We start from the raw sequence: 25,910 nt of genomic DNA, 5'->3' as shown, positions 1-25,910 counted from the left end.
GTATATGGTTGCTCACAATATAGGTGATCGATATGTGGATTGACTAGTGTGCATTGAAAATCTCATATTGTGCATCATGGTTACTTTCGTATTGAATGGTTTTTAAATTATAATATATATTGAAAATAAAAAAATTATTTTCAGTTTGTAACATCTTGTTCTTTTCTCTTCAGTTTTAATTTAAAAGCAATGGAGCAAAATGTGGGCACAAGTGGTACGAAGAAGCCAAAGAATAAGAAAGCTCCTGGCAAAGAGTGGGATTATGCTCACAACATATGCGGCCAATATATGGAGTGGCAATGTAAATTTTGTCACACAACAAAATCTGGCGGTGCACCACATATTAGGGATCATTTTCTGGGTAGCGCTAAAAACAATTGTAGAAAATGTGAACATTCTCAGGCACCTGCAGTTGCAAAGCGTTTGAGAGAAGAGCTCGCCAAAAAGGGTGGCAAGAGACGACATATATATAGCTCTGTGCCTTCGAATCAAGAGTTCCCAGAGCCAAATATTAACTCCGTAGATCTTGTAGTGACCCAACTAACCTTGGAGAACAACCTGCGCAAGGAGAGAAAATTCCAAGCAGTGTTCCCTTTAAACGTCACAATGAAGGTGGAATTTGTCAAATGCGTCAAAAATCATTACATCAAAGCTTTCGAGTGCAGTCTCTAGAAGAAGCACAAACAGAACTCGCCAAAGCAATATTCTTTACTGGAAGTGCTTTGGTCATGGTAGACAGCAATCATTGGAAGGCTGATTGGAAGAAAATCGGTGAGTTTGGTCCAGGATTTTCAGCTCCTTCTTATCACACGATAAGAAATTTTTTCTTCGACAAATGTTACATCGAAGTCAAAGAGCGTGTTGGCAAAATAATACTTGGGAATATTTCCCTTTCAGGATGTACAATTGTGAGTGATGGTGGCTGGTCAAATGTTCAGAGAAGACCGTTGATCAATGTAATGCTCGTTTGTCCAAGGGGAGAAACGTTTATAAAGGCGATTGATAGTTCTGGTGCAATTAAAAGTGGCAAATACATTTCTGAGGTCTTGATTGATGTAATTAAAGAAATTGGTGCTGAACATGTCGTTCAAGTTGTGATGGACAACGCAAAGAATTGTAAAAACGCAAGTAAATTAATAAAAAACACATTTTTGCCAATGGTTGTAATAGGCACAGCTTGAACTTGGTACTGAAAGATTGGTACACTAGCGAAGGAACCACATGGTTCGCCAAAATAATTGATACAACACGTCAGGTTGTAAAATTTATCTTGAAACGACAGAGAGTGCTCGATTTGTAAAGGATGCGCATGTTAGTGATGCTGAAACTTCCTGCTGAAACTCGGTTCTGCACACACTTTTATACCTTGGAATCACTTCTCCATAATAAATGTGCTCTGATTGACACATTCAATTGTGTGGCCTTTGATGAATGGCAGCTTGAGCAGAAAGAAATAGTGAAAGATAAAATTACATGTCTACGTGGCAATGTAAACAAGGGTGATTGGTGGAGGAGTGTAATGGATGCATACCATGTAATGATGCCCGTTATGTTCGCGACCCACAATCTTGATCAAAGGGCGCCAAACTTGGGCAAAGTGTGGATGACATGGTGGTCAGTCCAACAGAGTCTTGAAAATCCTGAAGAACTGAAAGAGTCTGTAGTAGATAAGGAGTAGTGATTACCATTCTCTGGCAAACAACGGAAAATTTTGGCTAAGTATTTTCATGCAAGGTGGAAGAGCGCTCATAGTCCACTCCATAGCGTGGCTTACATGCTCGATCCAGAGTATTGGAATTTAGATCTGATGTCCAATACAAAGGTGGTAGGCGATTTCTATCAAATGGTCAACACGTTCTACTCCAACGTTCAGGACCGAATTGACTGCATCAAAGAAATGAGTGGATTTAGATTAAAAGAAGGTCCTTTTGCGAATGATTTTGTATAGGTAATGGCAAAAGAGCAACCTGCATGGAAGTGGTGGATGATGAATGGTGGAGAGAATTACTCTACCTTACGTACTCTTGCAATGAAAGTACTCGCACAATGTGCAGCAAATTCAAGTTCAGAGAGAAACTGGAGTATGTACATGTTCACAACACTATTCACAACAGACTATTAGGAGACAGAGCAAAGAAATTAGTGTATATGTATTGCAACGAAAAGATACCGAATCACATCGAAAGTGCTGGCTACGAGGAGGAAATGCCAACCTGGTTGTATTATTTTCAAAACAAAAATGAAGAAGATTTCAATGTTGGTGTATCTCAATGCACTCTAGATGAAATAGAAGAGAATTTGATAATAGATGTGGAGGTAGAATTACAAGGAGAACCACAACACTCGGACTTAGAACCAGATAACAACTCAACTGATTCAATATAGCTTGGGAGTAGAATGAGTAATGTCAAAAACCACTGTAAAAGACCTTGTATTCAAATGTGTTTTGAGTAATTACAATGCTTCATATTCTCGATAGTACATAGTTTGTCGCGATATTACATAGTTTGTCGCTCTCAATTGTGTTGCCCTGAAGCATCATCTTGCTCATCAAACAGATTTCTAATTGTGCTAGGGGTATCTGGGCACAAAGTGAACATATAACATTTTGGCAAAATATAGCGCACAATCTGCATTGTGCAGGGGATGGCCATAAACCTCCAAATAAATCCTCTCAGCGTTATCTTTGATACCATCATGGGTGCACTTCGAAACCTTCCACCTTCCTCTGCGTCCTCACATGGCCATATTGTCTTGATCATGTCCTTTGTCACTTCTTTATTGATCTCTTTCCACTGCATATGGTTTGGATTTTCCCACTTTGAGAGTCGGCGAGAAGTATGCGTCGCTTGTTGTGCCAACATGCCTTGTGCTAGAGACTTCATGCGTTGAAATGCATTAATAGCCGCTTGTTGTTGATCATCAGACAATGATTGGGTGCCAATATCTTGTTCTTGATCGGCCATTTTCTCTTAGAGCTGCGATCAACAGAGTGACAAATATTCAATATCATTGGCAAATATATATTCTCACTCATTGGGACACTGCGCGGAATCCACTAAAAACCACCACTTCAAATGTGACTAATTGAACCACAAGGCACATTTGAAATATTGACATTTAAATGATAAATTTGAAATGATTAAAGATAATTGACTAAAGATAATTGACTCAGTTAGGTGAACCACTTCAAACCAGATAATACACTTCAATAAAACAAAGAATACACTTGACAAGACATGTATATCATAGAAATGTTTAAATCGGATAAAATGATGGTGCAAGTTCAACAAGTGGACGTTTGCACAGGGTGAGGGTCTATCTTTAAATGTTCTTTGAAAAATATCACCACGTCAGAAGCATTCCTTCTTTGGTCCCGCTCTTTTAACTTCATCCAACAATCTACTTTAATTTGAATAGCCATCATAACATCTTCGTCCGGATGGTGAAAAAGTTTGTCTGGAAAATAAAATTTTCTAGCTGCACTCCAAAAACTTGCCAACAGGTAGCCCAATGCATAAATGTCGCTGGCTTTTGTGTATGCATCTACACACCGTGGATCGTATAGTTTGGGAGCAATCCACGGTCGCTTAGCCATCTCGGCGTTCCCTGCTCTCTGTTCATTCAAAATTGCTTCGTCCGACTGTGCGCTTGGAGACAAATTATGATTTTCTACGCGCTTAGCAGGTGTTCTCAGTACCATACCCGAATCAATGATATCGACGTGGGGTTTATTGGCGCGAGTAAAGTCCAACATTACATTGAACGGGTGCAGGTCATTGTGCACTATACCGACCGAGTGGATAGCCGCAACACCGTCCATTAAGGCATGACAAATTGCCGGCATCTGCTCGACCACTGCTTTGATCCGCACTGTGTCTATCTCGCTTACAGGGTTGTTTGCTACACGCAATGACCTCCAGCCATGTTGTAGCCTGTGCATGTGTCGTCTAAACAATCCGTGAGCGAATGGTAAGCGGCACATCATGTTGCCCACGGTACCCCCATTGTAGTATGGGAATATCGTGATTCAAGGAGCTTCTGTAGTAAACCCAATGCACCTTACAATGGAGGGGTTAAGCGTTGCATTCCTTGCTCTGTGTGAAAGCTGTCAAATTTTGCCTCACTCCCTCCCTTGTAACATTTTCCCACATATGTAATGTGGTCTGGAAAAAATGAGATGCCTTTGATAGTGTACAATGTGCACACACCGAAGGAGCCTGCTCCAATCCTCATACCTTCTACCAAGGCTTCGTGAGGGATGCCGACAAGATGAGCGCACTTTGCATTCAAAGCAGTGCACATGATTGTGCCGGTGCCGTTGGCATCGGATTGACCTCCCAAAGCTGCTTGCGCATCTTGGGCCATCTTCAATCTCTTGGGTAAAGTTGTTTGGTCTTGCGCTTTCACACGCTCCATCTTTACCTTCTGTTCTTCCCACAATGTATCCCAGAGCTCTAATTTTGACATGTCGCAAGCAGGTGGGATATCTTCCTTGAAGTCTCTGCAACATACTTTCATATTGCCCAACACTGTCCTGACCTTGTGGTGGGGGTCAAATTCTCGTATCCCAGCTGGACTCAACAACACGTATTGGCCTTCAAGTCGCAACCTACACTCTGTGTTCTCCCATATAGCGCTAGTGATGTCTTTGATGTAGACATCGCTTTCACTAATCTGCTGTATGCGATCAGCTACACATGATGAGATTGCCAAAATACATTCTTTACGAATGGCACGCATAATACATTTCTTTTGATATGGCGTCATATTTGCACTGGACAATACAAAAACAGCATATCAAATACAAATTCACGGTTGCAAATTACACTACCACTCTCACACTATCTCACGTAAACTCTTAACCACCACTTGAAGACTTTAACAAATGTTATGGAAATATTGATAAAAATTGAATATAATCTTCACTTAAAATTGCAATCTGTTACACGTGTAAAAAGCAGTTCAAACAAATGGTTTATAAGAACTTAATTCAGACCAAACAATACATGTTAACGGTCTTTAACATTTCAGCATATATTGAATTTTTAACTTATATTTTTCTCCGTGCGCACATACTAATTCAAATAAAGCACACACCGACTTAAAATATTCAAAAACATTTAAAACATTGGAAGTATACAAATTGGACTAGAAAATTGTGTTCACACACTTTTTTACATAGAATTTATGTAAATATAGCAATCAAAAAGCGATGATAATTGATGCTCTTTAAAAGATACAAAAGAATATTTAACATGCAAATTGTATGTATTTAGATTTTTTGCAGAGAATTTATGTAAATGAAGCATTAAAACTAGCGATAATGCTTGAGAGTCCTTTAAAAAGATTAAAAACAAATATTAAACATACAATTTGTGTGCAAATATTTTTTTACATGTAATTTATATAAATGGAACATTTAAAATAGCGATGATTGATAAATAAAGTATTCTATATAAATGAAACATTTAAAATAGCGCTGATTGATGAATAAAGTATTCTATATAAATGGAACATTTAAAATAGTGATGATTGATGAATAAAGTATTCTATATAAATGGAACATTTAAAATATCGATGATTGATGAATAAAGTATTCTTTTGAATATGAGTAGCTAGTATATAATTTCAAATGGACAGTTAAAAAAAACAAAATCAAACAATTCATACATTTGTATTTGAAATACTCTTCACAGCCGCGTTACCGACCAAGTATTTCATATACTTAATACTTAAAAAATTAAATGCACATACACATACAAATTATATGATGTTCGTACACCCGGGTTAACGACTTGAACGCCACATTTATGCAAAAGCATATGCTTCTAACAAACGACACTCTATTAGCCACGTTACCGATCGAGTGCCGCCTGAATCTAAGGAAAAACAATGGCCTACATACGAACATCATATAGCCGCGTTACCGATCGATGCCCATATGTTTTTTGGGAAAGGGGAAGGGAAGTTGACTTATCATAAGGATACTAGATTCGCCACGTTACCGACGTAGTACCCAGACAGTAATCCAATACTTACCACAAGGACACCATCTTCGCCGTGTCACCGAGGTGATGCCCCCATGATAAGTACTGTTCCGTAGAACAGCTTACACACACACTCCCATTGTGTGGTAATGTACCTTATTACTGCCGTGTACTACGACAAAAGACACGCTACCACACAACACATACACATACACACACACAACACATACCCGGATCGTGTGGTGAGGTACTCTGTTGCTGCCGTGCAATGCGACGCAGAGCACGCTCCGACACGACCCCCTCGCTCCCTCTCTCCTCTCTCCTCTTGACGTACCTGCAAAGGTGGCGCAAGCGCTCTCTCTCTCTCTCTCTCTCTCTCTCTCTCTCTCTCTCTCTCTCTCTCTCTCTCTCTCTCTCTCTCTCTCTCTCTCTCTCTCAGAAGACGAAAGCGCTAATACACCCAGCAGGCCCGATCGTGCCCGCGTATATATAACGCTAATAGCCCGCCGGGATTTCCTGTTTCCTTGGCGGGCCCGCAGGGAAACTAATAAACCCCGGCAGGCCTGCCGGGGAAACAGAAAAGCCTGACGGGAATTTTGTGGGTTTGCAAGTCACCCTAAACCGGGTTCTGTGTGATCATGTTTACTGTGATCATGTAAATGTGTCAATAAGACCTTGTGATCACACAAAATTTGACGTAATTACGTAAATATTAAATCCCTGCACGCCATGCTTTTCCTTTTATTTCCCTTCTTCCACACTAAATCCCTCTTTTATCCACTGGGCGGACGGCCTATAATTTGTTGGGCGGCGACTAGCCCTTGGGCAGCCTTTGCTTTAGCTTGACTGGGTGGCCCTTAAAGGGCACCCCATTTGGCATACATAAAGGCATCTCATCTGGTACCCTGGGGAGGTCACCTAAGAAAAATGTAACCTATCACGTGAGTTCAATAGAAGGGTATTTAATGTTCTTGAAACTTACAGAAATATACATACAGAAGGACATTATTTTTTCAAACTTGAAAAAAACTTACAGATTTTAAAAGAAAAGGGTACATTATATTTCTAACAAAATTCACAGATAAGGGGTTTTACAAACATGTCTTGAACGCACGTGATATGGTAGTTTTACACATAGTGAACCCCCCGAGTCTGGTACACATGCCGGCCAAACAATGCCAAGCACTCCATAACCTTCCTCCAATAGCGATTGACTAACAATATCATCGTAAATGTGACACCCATATCATCTTGCATGGTGCCACTTGCCTTCAAGATACAAGCATATGTGATTGCATTTGGAGAGTTGTCTCGTCTTTGCATTTGTCCAGCTTCCTGGCCCTCCCTCTGTTGGGTTTCTCCCGCAATCATTGTATTCCAAGAGACGACATTCCAAACACAAGACTCCTCAAAGCAATTACTGCTCATGCATTCCAAAACCTGGGCGACAGAAAAAAACTCCCAGCTGAGACACCAACAGAGCGGAGCGGACCGGTACGAAACAGGCCCCCGATAAATTTTAATCTGGCAATATCTTGCTAACTCCGATCACTGATCTGAAAAGACCGGCATGCTCCACAAAGTGAACACTTCAAGCCCATGCATTCATTTCAATTTTGTCTCCTCAACTGCAGCTGCCGAATCCACTACGGATCTGCAATCGACTTAAACTTCAAACTGTCATAACTTCTTCACCGTAGCTCCAATCGACGAGCCGTAAAGACAGGCCGATAGAGCACTTCACGCACTACAGTTCTGGATTAGAGTCTCCCATATGTGCTCACTTCAAGCATATTAATTTTTGGCATAATTAAGGCATCTGTTGGTCCTTTTAAGCCGTATCTGGCAAACATTAATTATTAAACTTGGCTTGTTAAAAAGCCTTGATCACTGCTCCGTAAATGTGTAGGCTTCAAAGAAGCTTAGCTTGCATTCCTTTGCTCTTTTTCTCTTCGTGGTAGCCGAGATCCACGAAAATGGTGTCGTGTTGTGGCACGTGCATAGTGGGATCGGAAGCGAAGCCTTACAATATTATGGATTTTATGTGTATGCCTTAAGTGTGCATAGGTATATGCATTTTCTATTTAGCATGCAAAAAGCTAGTCGAAGTCTGATGTGTCACTCTTGTTGGGAATGGGCTTCGTTCTATGATCCCGGGCTTCTTTGTGAACCTCTTCTTGGAAGCATGATGAAATGAGCCTATAAAACATACCTCCTATCTACTAGGCATCCTAGGTGGCATATGACATGTATAAGATGGCCAAAAGTGGCCTTAGTCATAGTATACCCCAAGAGGTGTCATTCTACACATAGTAGGTGCACTTAGGAGTGATTATGGATCTAGAAAAATCCCTTAGAAAAGTGGTTACGCGTTTGTTTGATGTCATCTATGATGTATGCCAGCTCTCTCTCAATTTTTATGAAGATACTTTATGCACACGTTCCCACCATAGCTCAACAACTCTTGGAGGCTTAACCCTTGACATGTGGCGGCAAGGAGAAGATATTTGGAGAAAGATCTAGAAGAACCTCTAGATATTTCTTGAAGAGAAAGATCTAGAAACTTTGAAGATAATTTCAAGATATTTTGAAAAGATAGACACTTGTCATACAAATTCCTTGGATATTTCTAAGCAAATATCTTCTTTAATGGGCAACTTCACCTATAAATAGAGCCTCTTGCCCCTCACTTGGGCATCAAGCAAACCATCAAGCAATCAAGCGCTCAAGGAATCCCCATAATCAAGCCACTCTATCAAGCCATCACCCAACCTCCTAGCCATCTCCTTGAGTGAAACTTTCTCTCAATTTCAGCCCAACACATCTTGAGCTTGCTACTTCATGCCTCAAGCCTTCTATCTCCTCACTTGTAATACTCATACACTCTATGTAACCTTCTTTCATCAATAAAGACGCATTGTTGGCAGCGCGCAAATGGTGTTGGGTACTACTACTCATCTTCTACTTCATCAAGTTGGCTATAAGACCACAAAGTATTGAGGTGTGCTTCACTTCTTTGGCTTGAACTTGTGTGGGTCTTTGCATGTTGGTTGTCTCTCTTATCTCTTTCCTCCATTGTTTGACTGCTTTCTAAACTTTCTTAGATAAATAATCCCAATGGTGTAACCTCTCAACCCTTTCACTTTGTGCAAAATATTAGGATTAAAGTTTGTATTAGCCACATAAAATCCACTTCCAACAAAGAATTGTGTTACTCTTTGAGCCGGAAAGACTGCGAGAAATTCTTCTTTCCCCACGTCCTCTTATTTTGCCACTACTAGACTACTCTAATTCTTTCAATGTGCACATATTTATTCTCCTCTAGGGGTTGACTCTTGCTTTCTTAATATTACTATGAACCAAGAAGACTTGTACACATGGCTCCTTCTATCACTAGGCAAAACATCTACATCTTTATATGCACTAAGTTATAGTTTCAAAAAACCATTTGCAGTCTAATTGGAGCACAACGACTTGCTGCTATAAATGCATCATTGAACCCTTTCATCTTACCTTTGATTAGATACGATCAAAGCCTTGACGTTTTCATCTTTGTTTTGTTTTGAGGGTTTCACGTGTGCGTATGTGTGTGTCTGCGTGTAAAATTCCAATGGCTACATAGAATTTATTTGCTACAAATACTAAGCTTGGTTAAGTGAAAACCTTCAAAGTCTCCCCACAAACCCTCACAGCTAGAGGCCCGGCGCCTTCCTGGCATGACTACCAACTCTTTGACACACTTTTTGGTGAACCTGACGCGACGTTCGTCAGGGTGAGCTAGTGGGGATTTGCAAGCTACTTCAAACATGGGTGATCATCATCCGTAGCAGCAAGGTATGCCTTTTGATTCCGCTACAGTGCAAATGTTTCAAGAATTTGCCTTGTTTATGCAACAACATCATGCTACAGAAAGACGAGAAGTGTCAGCAACCAAAGCTATTCAAGCAGTGGTGCACAAAATGGATCAATTTAATGGGAAAGATGTGACAAAGTATCTTCGTTGCTATGTAAATGAGATGGAGTTGCATCGTGTGCCAGAAGATGAGATGCTCCAAAGCTTTGATCTTGTTGTGACTCCTGAGCATGGAAGAAATTGGGAGGAGTTCAAGCTAGCGATGAAGGAGGAGTATTTCATGGAGGACTCTGAGAGAGTAACAAAGAGAACTTGCCTGGAGTGGGTAGCCAAGCCGAAGGAGGGCCTCTCTCCAACAGAGCTACTAAGGGAGTTTTAGTGATGATATGCTCAACTCACAAGGACAGAGAAGCCCACACTGAACACAGAAAAGACAGAGCTCTTCTTACAAGCAACAGGAAAGGAGCTTCAGGAGCAATTGGAGCTAGTTCTTTAGGACAAAGATGTTGAGCAAGGACTGAAGACATATTGGAACAAAGTTGAAGCTGCTATTTCATTACTTGCCAAGCGCCAAAGGAGAGGGGATAAGATGGTTGTTGGTAGTGCACCATCTACCTCCACAGCTTCTGAAAAGATGGTAAAGCCTTCTTCCTTTATACTTCTGAAAGTTGATGATGCTGTAATAGATGAGGTTGTGAAAGGTATGAGGGATTTAAAAGTAAAACTCACAAAGCTTGAAGAGAAGGGGAAACCATTGGCACCATCTTCAAGGCAAAACAACAACCTAAAGAAGGTTTGTTCATAGATGCATATGGTGTGACAACACAGAGAATGCTAGGAGATAATGTGACAGCTTCAGCGAAGCTTTGAGAAAAGATCTTGTCTTCTTCAAGGATGGGAAGATTCACTTAAGGGAGACAGGTTTACCCTTAAGGACTAACTTTGGGAAAGGAGGAATGCAGAGTCTGGACATAGAACCCTGTGGACTCCTTGTGAGTGCATGCCTATATTGCAAAATGTCAAAACAACAAAGTGTTTGTGGAAGAAAAGCGCAGGCGAGATAGTGGTGATGAAGGACCATAAAAGAGAATTACAAGAAGAAGCGACACACTACCTCCTTGAGCGCCTCCAACACAAGAAGCAGCCCCACCTGAAGCGACTATGGAAGAAAGTACAACTAGGAGGAAAAAGCAGTCATCAAAGGGTAACCTAAAACTCCAACTTATAAGTTACAGTCTGATATTGAGGCTGCTACAGACTTAAAAAGTTCTAGAAGAAAGAATTTTCAATAGCAAAATAGAGTTTACCTTGGGGGAGGTCTTTGGCATAGCCAAGCGTGAGTTTCATGAGGAGATCATTGATATGGTCAAGAGGAAGAGGCAAACTCTTGTTGACACCATTCGCCCACAATATGAAGGAGAAAGCTTAAAGACACAGGTAATACAAGTGGAAGACAGAGAGCATGATGAGGATGTCGTATGGTGCTACCATTCTTCGGGAAGAATAAAGCAAGTACAGTTTTGAAATGGAGATGAGGAGTAGGAAGCTATTTCCAGAAGTTACTTTTCCAGGAATCATTGGGCAAGAGCTATGATAGAGACAATGGTCAAGGTGGGTGATCTTGAAGAGCCATTTTTTGCCTTGATTGACCATGGCTCATAAATAAACATAATGTCAAAGAGATTATTCAACAAGTGCAAATTACCAATGGACACAGATCATGGGGCTGGATGGTTAAGGTAGCAAATAATTCATCAGGTAAGTCACATATGCAGCTTGTCCTAGTGTGAAAGTGACTATTGGAGATGTAAAGGAAGAGTAGATTTTTTTTGTACACGACACATCTTCTTATGATCTCATCCTTGGACAAACCTACATTGTAGGCGTTAGAATGGAAACAAAGGTAATGGATGATGGTTCTAATTATGCTAGGATAAGAAGTAAAGATGGAAAACGTGCTGTTCAATTTCTCACTGTCTGTGTGAATCATGAAAGAAATCGTGACAATCTCCGAGAGCGCCCATTGCCCAGATTGAGTAAACAGTTTTATGATCATCGAGAGAGAATGTGTTTTGCCCAGGTACCATTGTAGAGTGGGATTACGATGGTACAAAAAGGGAAAGGTTCTCACATAAGGAGGTTTTTTGTACAGGTTTTGCAGGTCTAGCAGAATATGGATATGTCTCTTTTCTAAAATGTGAGAACTTGAGTCGAGGTTCCCGCAAACATGTACATAGTCTACAAAAGGAGTGGAAAGAACATGGTTTGCTAGGAATCAATGAAAACATAACAGGTGTGTTTGAGGAGTTTTCTTTTGTGGACACATTACAGGATCTGCAGTCTATAGTAGATTATTATTCGCATGACCAAAATGAGATAGTGAAAGTGTGCTCACTGGAAATGTACAATGTGGTTGAGGCATTTCAAAAGGAACAGGAGGATAGGAAGCAAAAACATGAAGTAAAGATGGACACAAAGTACAAGACAGTGGCAAAGAAGGTAAGACCAGTGGCACTTCCTTTGCCAAAGTACTGCAAGGAAAAGCTAGAACAGGCTTCTTTGCAACCTAGTCTCAGAGATCCAAAAGAGATTGGACACATGTTTACAAAGGAGTCTCTAAAGCAAAAGATTGGGAATGAGGACTCCTTGACATAGGTTGAAAGGGAATGTTTTGAAGAGATGCTCTCTAAACATTGAAAACCATTTGCATTTGAGCCACATGAGATAAGATGTGTAGATCCTACCATTGTTGCTACTATGGTGATCTTTACCATCCCTCATGTACCTTGGAACTTACGGCGGCCAATACCAGTTCCAAAGGCTCACTTACCAAAGTTAATTGATTTGCTAAATGAGAAGATCAAGATGGGTATTTTGGAGCCTTCATGTGCTCCATACTCAAACAGGTGGTTCATAGTACCAAAGAAGAATGGAGCTTTGCGCTTCATCCAAGATATGCAGCCGGTCAACAAAGTCACAATCAGGAATATGGGTACAGGGTCAATTGTGGATGAGTTTGCAGTAGCATTTGCAGGAAGGGCAATATATTCTATGGGAGATTTGTACTCAGGGTATGATCAGTTCCAACTAGCAATGGAAAGCAGGGATCTGACTACCATGAGGACAACGTTGGGTTTGGTAAGGATGTGTACCTTATCATAGGGAGAAACCAATTTGGTTGCACATATGATGAATGGTATGAATAAGGTCTTACGTGACTTTATTCCCCAAGTAACTATGCCCTTTCTTGATGATGTTCCTATCAAAGGATGTGAAGTAAGTAATAAAGATGAAGCTTTGGATTCCAAGGGGTGCCACAACTTTGTGGCACAACACATAGATGATTGTGACAAGATCCTATCCAGACTGGAAGAGGTGAACCTTACCCTCTCAGGACAAAAGTCTGTGTTTGGAGTGAAGGAGGAGTTGATTGTTGGGCACATGTGTGTTCCCAATGGGAGAGGACCTTGTCCAAAAAAAATTGATGCAATTCTAAAGATGAAAGAGGTATACAAATCTATGAATGAAGTTCGCAGATTTCTTGGTGCATGTGTGTTTTATGTTGTATGGATTCCACATTATGCACATGTAGCAGATCCTTTGTACCAATTGTCAAGGAAAAATCAAAAGTTTCATTGGGGAGACACACAAGCAAGGGCTATAAGAAAGCTAAAGGATTTTCTACAACAAGAATCGACTTTAAGAAAGGTAAACTATGAGTATGGAAATCCAGTAATAGTGACAGTGGATACGAGTCCGACAGGAATTGGATGGGTAGTAGGGCAGGATGACGAAGAGGGACATAGGTATGTGGTAAGGTTTGGAGCCAAGGTTCTAAGTACTCAACAAAAGAACTACCCACAGGTAAAATGGGAGTTGTGGGGCATGGTTACAACACTAAAGTGTGAAAACGAGTACTTGATTGGAGCATATGTGGTTGTGGAAACAGATTGTCTGCCACTCCTTGGAATGATTACAAGCTGCTCAACACCAGACATTGCCATGCTAAGATGGATTGCCTACATTAAGTCCTTGAATCCTGAGTTCAAGCATATTGTAGGAAAAGACAATCCGGTAGCAGATATGCTATCAAGGGCAAGGTATGAGGATGAGCAAGACATGGTAGATGATAGTGAAGATGTAGGCACAAGGTTCTACTCCATTAATCATGTTGAGCATAATGATGTTGGCACATCTAGTGTACTTGAGTTGTTTTTAGAAGATGGGTATGAAGGAGATTGGTTGCTTATTTGTAGTTATTTGAGTACTTTAACAAAACAGGGTGATTGGTGTGAGCACGAGTTTAAGAGGATACGCAAAAAAGCATATGGGTACTTTCTGCAGGATGGTTACTTATGAAAACATCCAAAACAGAGGGGTGCTATACCACAAAGGGTAGTATGTAACAAACAGAGTCAAGTAAAGCTCATGCAGGAGTTTCATGAGAACCTATGGGCTGGACACCATGGTGTGTAGGCAACCTTTTCAAAGCTAAAGGAAAGTTATTGGTGGAAAGGTATGTACAAGGATGTATCCCACTTTGTGGAATCATGTGTAATATGTCAAATGTATTCAAATGTGCGACATTGTGATAGGTTACATCCTACTTATCCACTAGCCATGCATTACAAATGGGTTGTGGATCTAGTCACCATACCTTTAGGACTGTGGCAGATGAGGTACTTGGTTCTTGCAAGAGAAGACTTGACTAATCAGGTTGAAGGGCGAGCTTTAAGGAAAAAGACTACAGAGGCAATATGTAAATTTCTCCTTGAGGATGTAATTTGCCGCTATGGTTGTGTGGGAAAGATAACTGCAGACAAAGGAGAGCTGGATGCCGAGGAAGCAAGGGAATACTTTTCTGGGGTAGGAATCAAGCTTTCCCTTACCACCGCTTACAATCCGGAAGGCAACGGGAAAAGTGAAAGAGGGCATCCGCCAATCATCAAAGCCTTGGCTAAAGCTTGTGAAGGGAGAATTAGTGAGTGACAAAACTATTGCCATATGCTCTATGGGCTGATCGCACAACACAAACTGGCTACATGCCTGCAGAATTGATGTATGGTCAAAAGCCTGTAATGCCCATTGAAGAGACCATTCCCACATGGCTCCTTGCCTTGCGTATAAGATAGCTGGAAAGAAGGCTTGAAGACATTGAGGTTGCAAAAGAAAGATTGAAGAATGCCAGGTTGAAAAGCAAGGACTACTTTGATAGACGACACAGGCTAAGAAGGAAGGTAATTAAGCAAGGAGATTGGGTTTTAGTGTATGACAGTAGTCTTGATAACCAGCATACTGTCATGCGAAAGGTTTCAAAAATATAGTTTGGACCGTATATAGTCAATTACGTACATGACAATGCCACTTACACCCTGACTGAATTGGATGGAACAGAGATAAAGATACCCATTGAAGGAAAGAAAATCAAGGTATTCAAAAGAAGAGAGGATAGTCATCTGGCTGATGAAGTAAGTGAGAATGAAGGTTTGGAATCACCCCGGCTCGTATCACGTCGGGTTCACCAAAGATGTCAGGGATATGTGTTCGAAATGTGAGCCGGGCAGGCGCCGGGCCTCTAGTTGTGAGAGGTGTGAGAGAGAATAAGAAGAACAAATGAAAAAGGCTATGGAAATCACCGCAACCATAAATTGATCAAGCCAATGCTTTGAGTACAACTTATCCTTACCCAAGGTGGACTGTTAACAGCACCGTCCCTTGGATTATCTGCTAACTAGGAGTTTAAGCTCTCGTTTTAAATGATTTAACCAAGCCATTAACGACACCGGGGATTAATAAGCATCAATCTTCGCAATGACGACAATGATGGAAATTTTCCTTTGCCGCTTTAACTACTTCAAATACCTTTAGATTCTGTAAGCTTCAATTTTGTTCAATGCCTCACTTTTCATGCTTGAGTTACTATCAATTATTCCGCATCTTCCTGCTCCTTATGCTTTGCACTGGCTTAATTAGCGCTCACAAGCTTTATCTTCACCTCTACTTGACTTGCCTAGATTCCCTTAAGCATTGCTTGGCCTGCCTTGTGCTTTCCTCATGCTTCTTTAGGTCGATTCCTTTGCTTATGCCGAGAGAGAGAGAGAGAGAGAGAGAGAGAGAGAGAGAGAGAGAGAGAGAGAGAGAGAGAGAGAGAGAGAGAGAGAGAGAGAGAGAGAGAGAGAGAGAGAGAGAGAGAGAGAGAGAGAGAGAGAGAGAGAGAGAGAGAGAGAGATACTTCTCAAAGCTCGAGAGAGAGAAAGCGAGATCCTTGGCCAAGCTCCTCTTCCGAGCTCACAACACCTCCTACCCTCCTCTCTCATTTACCTCCTTTGATCGTATACCTTCCAATTGCCCCCTTGCATGCAATAATAGCCTCTATTTATAACCCCCTCCCTCCCTTAGCCGTCATTGCTAGGGAGGCGTAAAAAACACCTCCTTTGATGTGGGTATGGTGGAGATGACGCAAAAAAAGCTGGCCAAATTGGCTCCGAATATGGTCGCCTTGAGCTCTTGAGCAAATTCCGTCACATGGTTGTCTTTGCCAGAGTCTCCCCCAGATCGCTGCGAACCCGTCTCTCGCTGCCTGAGCCGCTGCTCGGTGCTCACGCCATACTTTTCCTTTTATTTCCATTCTTCCACACTGAATCCCTCTTTTACCCACTGGGTGACGGCCTATAATTTGTTGGGTGGTCACCAGCCCTTGGGCGGCCTTTGCTTTAGCTTGAGTGGGTGGCCCTTAAAGGGCACCCCATTTGGCATACATAAAGTGTTACCATATACATGTGGTAGTGATGTGTGTGAACACATTAGGACCGCCGGGGCATTTTTTCCCTCTTTAGGAGGTTTTTTCCCCTGTGCATTGTATATACGCCCATCACTCTAGGGCTATCTATCTTTCCATTGCACACTAAGTAACACACTCTCTATTGTGTGCCTTGACCTTCCTTCGTCTTCTCCAAGTTGTGTGTGTTTCTCTGCAACCCTAATTCCAACAATTGGTATCAAAGCAGGTCACGTCCTCCCGGGCTTAGTCGCCAGCTGCTCCAGCACACGCCTACTCACTTTCTCCAATTTCAGTGAGCTTTGGTGAGCGTTCGCAGGTCGACAAATATTTTGGGAGAACTCGAAGAGCTTGGTCTGCTCAGAATTTTGATTTGGGCTCATTCTGGCCTCCGTTTCCACTACAGGCAGTACTGCACAGGCTATTTCGTCATTTTGTGCAGAATTTTTGTCAGTGTCGTTTTCTGCATAACAGGTGCCTTATAGTCTTCTACGGTTTGTGCTATATAGCACAGGTTGTTCCTGCTCCGTTTCTCCTATTTTCGGGCAGTTTTCACATTAGGTGCAACATTTACCATGCCTGACAACAACAACACAGATGTGTTCAAGATGTTTGCTGCAGAGGACAGGTGGGATGGGGACAACTACCCTATGTGGGCTTATATGATGCAACATGTTCTTGTGTCAAAGGGTGTCTGGAACATTGTGCAAGGCATTGATGTACGTCCTAGTTCTGCGGATGTAGGTGATGTTGAGGATGTTGCAGGTCTTGCTGCAAGGATTGCAGCTGTTAGAGTTGTTTTGCCTACGGCAGAAGAATCTCGTTGGGATGTTAAGGATGCGCAGGCTCATGCATTGATTGCGTTGTCTGTGAAGCGCACCATTGTTCCTCACATCCGTTCTTTATGCAAGCCGCAATGAGGCTAAAATTGCTTTGCTACGTAAAGAGCTGGAGTCGAAGATTATGCATGAGGAAGATGATATGGACACTTTCCTTGCTAGTGTCAAGGATATCAATGAGCATCTTATTTCTGCAGGTGAAGTCATTTGAGACAGTTCCCTTGTGCAGACTATTCTTGATGCCTTACCAGATTCCTACCAGACTTTTGCTAGTACTTGGAGACTTATGCCCCAAGGAAATCCTGAAGTTGTCAAGTTTGATGCATTATGCACATTGCTGTTGCAAGAGTCACTTTCCAAAAAAAATAGGACTAGGCAGCGTGCAGTTGAACAGGCTTTTATTGATTCTCAAAGAAAGGGTGGTAACAGTAATGCAACCACTTCTTATGGTTCTGCTGCGAGTGGCAAAAATTATGTTCCTAATGCTTGTGCTGACAGTACTTTGTCTGGCAATTCTGGTGATAAGGGCAAAAAGAAGATGCATTGCCATTATTGTAAAGCCAATGATCACTTGATCAAGTCGTGTCCTAAGTTGAAGGCCAAAGAGGCTAAGAAGAAAGAGGGTGGTTCCACTGCAAATGCTGGTTCCACTACAAATGCACCCATTGTTGAGTCTTCTGTGAAAGGAGACTGTGTTGCTGATGTTGATGCAGAATGGGCTTTTAGCACAGAGTGCACTTACAATCCTGTTGTCCATGATGCATGCTTGTCAGTTGCTGCAGATTCACATGTGTGGTATTTCGACAGTGGTGCTACAAAGCACATTACCTCACATCGTGAATTGTTTACCTCTCTCGAGTCTGTCCCTCATGGGAATTCAGTCACTTGTGCCAACAACGCCTCTTATCCAGTTCAGGGAGTTGGAAAAATTGTGCTCACTACTGCTAATGGCAGTTCCTTCACACTTGTTGATGCACTTTATGTACCTGGGATCAAGAAGAATCTCTTGTCTGTATCCGCACTTGCTAGACTTGGACTTGTAGTCAAATTTGTGGATGACAGATGTACAGTTCATGATCTCAGTTTTGGTGATGAAATTGTTGCATCTGGCCTTTTGTGCCGTGGGCTGTATAAGCTCACTTTGTATGAAAAGTGTGGACAAAATTTTGCAAATGCTGTTGCAGATTCAAGGGCTATTTCAGATGCAAAACTTTGGCATGCACGTTTTGGTCATCTGAATTTTGCCAGTTTGCTGCGTTTGCAAAAATCTGATATGGTTGCTTCTTTGCCGCCTCTTGAAGCACCTGTAAAACATGTTTGTGAAGGCTGTATTTTGGGTAAGATGCAATGTTCTAAATTTCCAAAGGATGGTTCAGTTCGGGCCACATGCAGGTTGCAGCTTGTGCATAGTGATGTTTGTGGGCCCATGCAAACTCCGTCCTTGGGCAATTACATGTACTTCGTGACTTTCATTGATGATTACTCCAGGCATGCATGGGTATTTCCGCTTAAAGCGAAGTCCGAAGTTTTTATGTGCTTCAAACAATTTCTGGCTATGGATGAAAATGTCTCGAAATGTACTATGGGCACCCTCCGTTCTGATCGAGGGGGGGAGTGTATGTCTCATGAATTTAATGCATTTCTGGCTAGTCATGGGATAAAACACCAATGTACAGTGCCTTATACACCTCAGCAAAATGGTGTTGCTGAGAGGAAAAATAGGTCACTTATGAAAATGGCACGATGTATGGTCAAAAGTCAAGGTTTGGCGCATTCTTTTTGGCTTGAGGCCATCATGTGTGCCACTTATGTACTTAACAGGTGTCCTATGAAAGCTTTGTAGTCTATTACTCCATATGAAGCATGGCATGATAGAAAGCCTTCTATTGAGCACATGCATGTTTTTGGCTGTTTGGCATATGCTTTGGTGCCACAAGTGCAGCGCAAAAAATCGGATGATAAGGCTATCAAATGTATTTTTGTTGGTTATAGTGCTGAAAGCAAAGGTTACAGGTTGTATCATCCGCAAACAAAACGTATTCTGGTTTCACGGGATGTAGTGTTTGTGGAAGATTCTGTTCAGCCCTTGCTGTCATGTACCAGAGACAGTAATGTAAGCTCACAGGACATTTATGACACTTTGTTGCCTCTTTTCAGTGGTGGAAATACGAATGTAAGTTCCAATGAGGCAAATGTACAGCCTATGGGGGTTTCTGAAAATGTTTTAGATCAGCCTATTACTGATGCAGATGTACATGATGTACTTGATGAGGAAAGGGCTGAAAATGAGCAGGCTAGAGGTATGCCAAAATGGCTGGTGCACACTTTGCGTGACAGTAAATTGGATGCACCTTTGTCTAGTCGTACTCATTCAGGCTCTCGCCATGCATCTTATGCATCAGATTGTTATGCTTTGGCTGTGTCTAGCTTACATGATGTTGAGGAGCCTCTGACTTTTGATGAAGCACAAAATTCAGAAAATTGGATGGCTGCCATGCAATCAGAATATGATGTACTTATAGAAAATGACACATGGACTTTATGTGATTTTCCTTCTGACAAAAAGGCCATTGGTACGAAGTGGGTTTACAAGTTGAAACGCAAGCCGGATGGTGAGATCGATCGCCATAAGGCTCGACTTGTTGCCAAGGGTTATGCACAGCAAAAAGGCATAGATTATGAAGAGACTTTTGCTCCCACTTGTCGTATGACTACTGTGAGTTTGCTATGTGCATTGGCAGCTCATTTTGGTTGGGATGTACATGGCAATCAGACATTGTTACTGCTTTCTTGAATGGTGACATATTTGAGGAAGTTTATGTAACGCAGCCTCACGGTTTTGTCATAAAAGGACAAGAGGACAAAGTGTGCAAATGTAACAAGGCTTTGTATGGGTTGAAGCAATCTCCTCGTGCTTGGTATGAGAAAGCTGACACTCATTTGGTCAAACAAGGCTTTCGTAACAGTCCAACAGAAAGCACATTGTATGTAAAGTGTGAGGGTGATGTACTTCTCATTGTGGTTCTTTATGTTGATGATTTGCAGATCACTGGACCAAATGAGAGACATATTGCTGAATTTAAGGCTGATTTGAATGCTACTTTCAAGATGAAAGATTTGGGGCTGTTGCATCATTATTTGGGTATACAGTTTAAGTAGTGTGATGGTGGTATTGCCTTGTGTCAGAAAAGTTACATAGAGACATTGCTATGTAAGTTTGGACTTGAGGATTGCAAACCTATTTCCACTCCCATGGAAACAGGTTTGAAGTTGAGTCTACATGATGCTGGTGATCCTGCTGATGTCACTCTTTACCAAACTACTATTGGCTGCCTCATTTATGTATGCAACACGAGGCTGGATATTCAGTTTGTAGTCTCACAGGTCAGCAGATTTCTGCATAGCCCAGGGTCTAAGCATTGGCAGACTGTCAAGAGGATTTTCCGCTACCTTAGTGGCACTTTACATCTTGGCTTGTTTTATCCCAAGGGGGGATCATTACCGCCAGACTTACATGCTTTTTCGGACTCAGATTGGGCTGGTTGTTTTGACACGCGAGTGTCCACAAGTGGTTTTTGTTTCATGCTTGGCAGTTCATGTATATCATGGTTGAGCAAGAAGCAACCTACTGTGGCCACTTCGACTTGTGAGGCTAAGTACAGGGCAGTCTTCACAGCTACGGTTAAGTGTGTATGGCTCAGACGCCCTATGGCTGCTTTGGGTGTTGGACAGGACACTGCCAACACTATCTACACTAACAGTCAGAGCGCATTGGCAGTTGCGAGGAACCCAGTTTTTCATGCTCGCACAAAGCACATTGAGGTGCATTACCACTATGTCAGGGAGAGGCTCTCAGCAGGAGAGATCAGCTTGGCTTATGTGCCAACACAGGACAACCTTACAGATCTTGTCACAAAGGCATTGTCTCGTGAGAAGCTTGAAGCTTTCCGCAAAGCTTTGGGCTTACTCCCCTTTGTGGACTGATCCTGTCCTCACGGCATGGCACTTCCCTATACTCATGTGCCAGATCTCGTTCACCGCATCACTCCAGGGGGGATTTGTTACCATATACATGTGGTAGTGATGTGTGTGAACACATTAGGACCGTCGGGGCATTTTTTCCCTCTTTAGGAGGTTTTTTCCCCCGTGCATTGTATATACGCCCATCACTCTAGGGCTATCTATCTTTCCATTGCACACTAAGTAACACACTCTCTATTGTGTGCCTTGACTTTCCTTCGTCTTCTCCAAGTTGTGTGTGTTTCTCTGCAACCCTAATTCCAACATAAAGGCACCTCATCTGGTACACATGCCGGCCAAACAATGCCAAGCACTCGACAACCTTCCTCCAATAGCCATTGACTAACAATATCATCGTTAATTTGATGCCCATATCATCTTGCATGGTGCCACTTGCCTTCAAGATACAAGCGTACGTGATTGCATTTGGAGAGTTGTTTTGTCTTTGCATTTGTCCAGCTTCCTGGCCCTCCCTCTGTTGGGTTTATCCCGCAATCATTGCATTCCAAGAGACGACATTCCAAACACATGACTCCTCAAAGCAATTACTGCTCATGTATTCCAAAACCTAAGCGAAAGACAAAAACTTCCAGTTGAGACACCAACCAAGCCGACCGCGGACCGGTACGGAACCGGCCCCCGGTGAATCTTAATGTGGCAATATATTGGTAACCGTAACTCCGATCTCACTGAAATGAAAAGACTGGTGTGCTCCACAAAGTGAACACTTCAAGCCCATGCATTCATTTCAATTCTGTCTCCTCAGCTACAGTTGCCCAATCGGGTACAAATCTACAATCGATTTAAACTTCAAACTGTCATAACTTCTTCACCGTAGCTCCAGTCGACGAACTGTAAAGACAGTCCGGTAGAGCACTTCAAGCACTACAATTGTGGATCCAAAGCTCCCATATGTGCTCACTTCAAGCATATTAATTTTTGGCATCATTAACAAATCTGTTGGTCTTTTTAAGCTACATCTGGTATACATTAATTATTAAACTTGGCCTATTAACAAGCCTTGATCACTGCTCCCTAAATGTGTAGGCTTCAAAGAAGCTTAGCTTGCATTTCTCTGGTCTTTTTCTCTTCATGGTAGCGGAGCTGCAGGACAACAGTGTCGTGCCGTGGCCCGTGCATAGTGGGAACGGAAGCTAAGCCCTACAATATTATGGATTTTATGTGTATGCCTTAAGTGTGCATAAGTATATGCATTTTCTATTTAGCATGCAAAAAGCTAGTCGAAGTCTGCTGTGTCACTCTTGTTGGGAATGGGCTTTGCCCCCTATGATCCCGGGCTTCTTTGTGAACCTCTTCTTGGAGCCATGATGAAATGAGCCTATAAAACATACCTCCTAGCTACTAGGCATCCTAGGTGGCATATGACACGTGTAGCATGGCCAAAGGTGGCCTTAGTCATAGTATACCCCATGAGGTGTCATTCTACACATAGTAGGTGCACTTTGGAGTGATTATGGACCTAGAAAAATCCCTTAGAAAAGTGGTTACGCATTTGTTTGATGTCATCCATGATGTATACCAAGCTCTCTCTCAATTTTTATGAAGATACTTTATGCACACGTTCCCACCATAGCTCAACAACTCTTGGACGCTTAACCCTTGACATGTGGCGGCAAGGAGAAGATATTTGGAGAAAGATCTAGAAGAACCTCTAGATATTTCTTGAAGAGAAAGATCTAGAAACTTTGAAGATAATTTCAAGATAATTTGAAAAGATAGACACTTGTCATACAAATTCCTTGGATATTTCTAAGCAAATATCTTCTTTAATGGGCAACTTCACCTATAAATAGAGCCTCTTGCCCCTCACTTGGGCATCAAGCAAACCATCAAGCAATCAAGCGCTCAAGGAATCCCCATAATCAAGCCACTCTATCAAGCCATCACCCAACCTCCTAGCCATCTCCTTGAGTGAAACTTTCTCTCAATTTCAGCCCAACACATCTTGGGCTTGCTACTTCATGCCTCAAGCCTTCTATCTCCTCACTTGTAATACTCATACACTCTATGTAACCTTCTTTCATCAATAAAGACGCATTGTTGGCGGCGCGCAAACGGTGTTGGGTACTACTACTCATCTTCTACTTCATCAAGTTGGCTATAAGACCACAAAGTATTGAGGTGTGCTTCACTTCTTTGGCTTGAACTTGTGTGGGTCTTTGCATGTTGGTTGTCTCTCTTATCTCTTTCCTCCATTGTTTGACTGCTTTCTAAACTTTCTTAGATAAATAATCCCAATGGTGTAACCTCTCAACCCTTTCACTTTGTGCAAAATATTAGGATTAAAGTTTGTATTAGCCACATAAAATCCACTTCCAACAAAGAATTGTGTTACTCTTTGAGCCGGAAAGACTGCGAGAAATTCTTCTTTCCCCACGTCCTCTTATTTTGCCACTACTAGACTACTCTAATTCTTTCAATGTGCACATATTTATTCTCCTCTAGGGGTTGACTCTTGCTTTCTTAATATTACTATGAACCAAGAAGACTTGTACACATGGCTCCTTCTATCACTAGGCAAAACATCTACATCTTTATATGCACTAAGTTATAGTTTCAAAAAACCATTTGCAGTCTAATTGGAGCACAACGACTTGCTGCTATAAATGCATCATTGAACCCTTTCATCTTACCTTTGATTAGATACGATCAAAGCCTTGACGTTTTCATCTTTGTTTTGTTTTGAGGGTTTCACGTGTGCGTATGTGTGTGTCTACGTGTAAAATTCCAATGGCTACATAGAATTTATTTGCTACAAATACTAAGCTTGGTTAAGTGAAAACCTTCAAAGTCTCCCCACAAACCCTCACAGCTAGAGGCCCGGCGCCTTCCTGGCATGACTACCAACTCTTTGACACACTTTTTGGTGAACCTGACGCGACGTTCGTCAGGGTGAGCTAGTGGGGATTTGCAAGCTACTTCAAACATGGGTGATCATCATCCGTAGCAGCAAGGTATGCCTTTTGATTCCGCTGCAGTGCAAATGTTTCAAGAATTTGCCTTGTTTATGCAACAACATCATGCTACAGAAAGACGAGAAGTGTCAGCAACCAAAGCTATTCAAGCAGTGGTGCACAAAATGGATCAATTTAATGGGAAAGATGTGACAAAGTATCTTCGTTGCTATGTAAATGAGATGGAGTTGCATCGTGTGCCAGAAGATGAGATGCTCCAAAGCTTTGATCTTGTTGTGACTCCTGAGCATGGAAGAAATTGGGAGGAGTTCAAGCTAGCGATGAAGGAGGAGTATTTCATGGAGGACTCTGAGAGAGTAACAAAGAGAACTTGCCTGGAGTGGGTAGCCAAGCCGAAGGAGGGCCTCTCTCCAACAGAGCTACTAAGGGAGTTTTAGTGATGATATGCTCAACTCACAAGGACAGAGAAGCCCACACTGAACACAGAAAAGACAGAGCTCTTCTTACAAGCAACAGGAAAGGAGCTTCAGGAGCAATTGGAGCTAGTTCTTTAGGACAAAGATGTTGAGCAAGGACTGAAGACATATTGGAACGAAGTTGAAGCTGCTATTTTATTACTTGCCAAGCGCTAAAGGAGATGGGATAAGATGGTTGTTGGTAGTGGACCATCTACTTTCACAGCTTCTGAAAAGATGGTAAAGCCTTCTTCCTTTATACTTCCGAAAGTTGATAACGCTGTAATAGATGAGGTTGTGAAAGGTATGAGGGATTTAAAAGTAAAACTCACAAAGTTTGAAGAGAAGGGGCAACCATTGGCACCATCTTTAAGGCAAAAAAAAACAACCTAAAGAAGGTTTTGTTCATAGATGCATATGGTGTGACAACACAAAAATGCTAGGAGAGAATGTGACAGCTTCAGTGAAGCTTTGAGAAAAGATCTTGTCTTCTTCAAGGCTGGGAAGATTCACTTAAGGGAGACAGGTTTACCCTTAAGGACTACCTTTGGGAAAGGAGGAATGTAGAGTCTGGTGGAGGATATGGCCACTACCCATGCCATCTCTGCATCTAAGGCATCTACTTATACAATCAAGATTGAACCATTGAGGAGTTTTTAAGAAAATGGTAAGCTGTGGCCAAGTTCTATGGAGTTAGCAAGGAAAGGGAAGCTTAAAAGAGAAGTCCTACATGAAGCAGGTGATTGTATCCATCTAGAAACAGGATGGAATGACCCTGTGGACTCCTTGTCAGTGTATGCCTATATTGCAAAATGCCAAAACAACAAAGTGTTTGTGCAAGAAAAGTGCAAGCAAGAGAGTGGTGATGAAGGACCATAAAAAAGAATTACTAGAAGAAGCGACACAATATCTCCTTGAGCGTCTCCGACACAGAAAGCACCCCCACCTGAAGCGACTATGGAAGAAAGTACAACTGGGAGGAAAAAGGAGTCATCAAAAGGTAAGCCTAAAACTCAAACTTATAAGTTACAGTATGATA

This window comes from Adiantum capillus-veneris, chromosome 2 (assembly GCF_014529385.1).
Source record: "Adiantum capillus-veneris isolate H3 chromosome 2, ASM1452938v2, whole genome shotgun sequence".
Taxonomy (NCBI): Eukaryota; Viridiplantae; Streptophyta; class Polypodiopsida; order Polypodiales; family Pteridaceae; genus Adiantum; species Adiantum capillus-veneris.
This window is presented reverse-complemented; position numbering follows the sequence as displayed.